Below are 3,993 nucleotides of genomic sequence, written 5' to 3' on the forward strand. Positions count from 1 at the left end.
ATCGACTAGACCCCTGGGTATTCTGGAGAAGCCATTTTCAGGTTTTTGGAAAATCCAATATGGCCGCCAGGTCATGTGACCAATCGAAATTTGTATACCCAGGTGCACAAGATCTCATAGGTACCTATTAGCCCTGCAAGTTTCAGAAGTTTGCGGTAAGCGGTGTTTGAGTTCTAGGTCGACAAAAAAAGAGCGGAAGAAGAAGAAGAAGTAGAAGAAGAAGAAGAAAGTTGAATTAAAGCTGCAAGCAGCGTTGGCGGGGCCCAAGCGGTGAACATGGTTGAAAAATCTTGCAATAATGATATTATGTGCAAAATTCGAGCTTGAAAAAGTAGGATTTTGAACATCATCTAATAGTTACTGTACGTTTCACTTGGAATTTAACATTTTACGGAAAATCTAATATGGCAGCCAAACAACGAGACCGATCAAAACCTATTTCACAAACTTGAAACACATCACTTTAAAGATGGTATATGCAAAATTTCAGTCAATTCGATGTTTGTTCGGGAGAAGAAGATTTTTAAAGATTAAATCACGATTTTCGAAAAATCCAATATGGCGGCCAAACCATGTGACCGATCAAAACGCCTTTCGCAAACTCGAAAGAGATTACACTTAAGATGTAACATGTCAAATTTCAGTGGAATCGGTGTGTTTCTTCTGGAGAAGAAGATTTTTGAAGATTAAATCACGATTTTTGCAAAATCCAATATGGCGGCCAAACCACGTGACCGATCAAAACGCCTTTCGCAAACTTGAAAGAGATCACACTTAAGATGTTACATGTGAAATTTCAGTCAAATCGGTGTTTTGGTTCTGGAGAAGAAGATTTTTAAAGATTAAATCACGATTTTCGCAAAATCCAATATGGCGGCAAAGGTCACGTGACCGCATGCGATTTTATTGGCAAATTCTGAAGACCTTAGGCCATGCTTGCTATACAAAAAATTTCAAATCGACTAGACCCCTGGGTCTTCTGGAGAAGCCATTTTTAGGTTTTTGGAAAATCCAATATGGCCGCCAGGTCACGTGACCAATCAAAATTTGTATACCCAGGTGCACGAGATCTCATAGGTACCTATTAGCCCTGCAAGTTTCAGAAGTTGGCGGTAAGCGGTGGTTGAGTTCTAGGTCGACAAAAAAAGAGCGGAAGAAGAAGAAGAGAAGAAGAAGAAAGAAGAAGAGAATATGAACTCCTACGAAACCAATAGGGGCCCAGCCGGTAGGCTTGGGCCCCTAATTAAAGCTGCAAGCAGCGTTGGCGGGGCCAAGCGGATAACATGGTTGAAAGATCTTGCACTAATGATATTATGTGCAAAATTCGATCTTGGAAAAGTATGATTTTGAACATCATCTCATAGTTACTGTACGTGTCATTGGAATTGCATGTTTTACGTAAAATCCAATATGGCGGCGAAATATGAAGGATGTAGCACTTGTGGTTACTGAGTTATGGACATATACTCATATTTCAGGGCAAAGGTCATCGAGGTCACGTGACATTTTGTCAAAAAAATGCAAAGCTTAGTTATCCCTATATACCAAAAATCAGACCTCTAGCTCTATTGGCTGGCTCAGAATTAGATATGCGCATAAATAATGAGGTACAGGATGTGGTGTCATAAGGTCTCCCATCATACCAATATGAAGGGTGTAGCACTTGTGGTTACTGAGTTATGGACATATACGTATATTCAAGGTCAAAGGTCATCGAGGTCACGTGACATTATGTCAAAAAATTGCATTGCTAAGTAATCCCTATATACCAAAAATCAGACCTTTAGCTCTATTGGCTGGCTGAGGATTAGATATACGCATAATTAATGAGGTACAGGATGTAGTGTCATAAGGTCTCCCATCATACCAAATATGAAGGCTGTAGCACTTGTGGTTACTGAGTTATGGACATATAAGTATATTCAAGGTCAAAGGTCATCGAGGTCACATGATATTTTGTCAAAAAATTGTATTGCTAAGTTATCCCTATATACCAAAAATAAGACCTCTAGCTCTATTGGCTGGCTCAGAATTAGATATGCGCATAATTAATGAGGTACAGGATGTGGTGTCATAAGGTCTCCCATCATACCAAATATGAAGGCTGTAGCACTTGTGGTTACTTAGTTATGAACATATACGTATATTTAAGGTCAAAGGTTATTGAGGTCACATGACAATTTGTCAAAAAAATTGTATTGCTAAGTTATGCCTATATACCAAAAATCAGACCTCTAGCTCTATTGGCTTGCCCAAAATTAGATATGTGCATATTTAATGAGGTACCGGATATGGCACCATAAGGTCTCCCATCCTGCCAAATATGAAGGATGTAGCACTTGTGGTTACTTAGTTATGGACATACACTCGTATATTCAAGGTCAAAGGTCATCGAGGTCACATGACATTTTGTCAAAAAAATTGTTTTGCTAAGTTATGCCTATATACCAAAAATCAGACCTCTAGCTCTATTGGCTTGCCCAGAATTAGATATGTGCATATTTAATGAGGTACCGGATATGGCACCATAAGGTCTCCCATCATACCAAATATGAAGGGTGTAGCACTTGTGGTTACTTAGTTATGAACATATACGTATATTTAAGGTCAAAGGTCATTGAGGTCACATGACATTTGTCAAAAAAATTGTATTGCTAAGTTATGCCTATATACCAAAAATCAGACCTCTAGCTCTATTGGCTTGCCCAGAATTTGATATGTGCATATTTAATGAGGTACCGGATATGGCACCATAAGGTCTCCCATCCTACCAAATATGAAGGATGTAGCACTTGTGGTTCCTAAGTTATGGACGTATATGTATATTTAAGGTCAAAGGTCATCGAAGTCATGTGACATTTTGTTAAAAAAATTGTTTTTCGTAGTTATCCCTATATACCAAAAATCTGACCTCTTGCTCTATTGGATTGCTCAGAATTAGATATGACTCTTACATAGGCCAGAATAAGCCATTTGTATAGCTTAGCTGCAGAGGTATAGGGGAGGTCAAAGGTCATTGAAAAATCAGAAAAATAATACTTTAAAAATTTTCTTCTCAAAAACTGCCTGGTTAATTTCCTTGAAATTTATTATATAGCATCTAGTAGTATGGCCTATAAAGTTTGCGAAAAGATTTTGGTGTTAGTTCTGGAGAAAAAGTTTTTGAATGATAAAATTGCGATTTTTCGAAAATCCAATGTGGCGGCCAAATCATGTGACCGATCCAAATGTCTTTCGCAAACTTAAAAGAGATCACTCTAAGGATGACATGAGTAAAATTTCAGTTAAATCGGTGTGTTTGTTCTGGAGAAGAAGATTTTTAATGATTAAATTGCGATTTTCGTAAAATCCAAGATGGCGGCCAAATCATGTGACCAATCCAAATGTCTTTCGCAAACTTGAAACAGATCACTCTAAGGATGACATGAGTAAAATTTCAGTTAAATCGGTGTGTTGGTTCTGGAGAAGAAGATTTTTAATGATTAAATTGCGATTTTCGTAAAATCCAAGATGGCGGCCAAATCACGTGACCGATCTAAACGTCTTTCGCAAACTTGAAAGAGATCACTCTAAGGATGACATGAGTAAAATTTCAGTTAAATCGGTGTGTTGGTTCTGGAGAAGAAGATTTTTAATGATTAAATTGCGATTTTCGTAAAATCCAAGATGGCGGCCAAATCACGTGACCGATCAAAACGTCTTTCGCAAACTTGAAAGAGATCACTCTAAGGATGACATGAGTAAAATTTCAGTTTAAATCGGTGTGTTGGTTCTGGAGAAGAAGATTTTTAATGATTAAATTGCGATTTTCGTAAAATCCAAGATGGCGGCCAAATCACGTGACCGATCCAAATGTCTTTCGCAAACTTGAAAGAGATCACTCTAAGGATGACATGAGTAAAATTTCAGTTTAATTGGTGTGTTGGTTCTGGAGAAGAAGATTTTTAATGATTAAATTGCGATTTTCGTAAAATCCAAGATGGCGGCCAAATC

The sequence above is a fragment of the Ptychodera flava genome, unplaced genomic scaffold, assembly GCF_041260155.1.
Source record: "Ptychodera flava strain L36383 unplaced genomic scaffold, AS_Pfla_20210202 Scaffold_121__1_contigs__length_184365_pilon, whole genome shotgun sequence".
NCBI lineage: Eukaryota > Metazoa > Hemichordata > Enteropneusta > Ptychoderidae > Ptychodera > Ptychodera flava.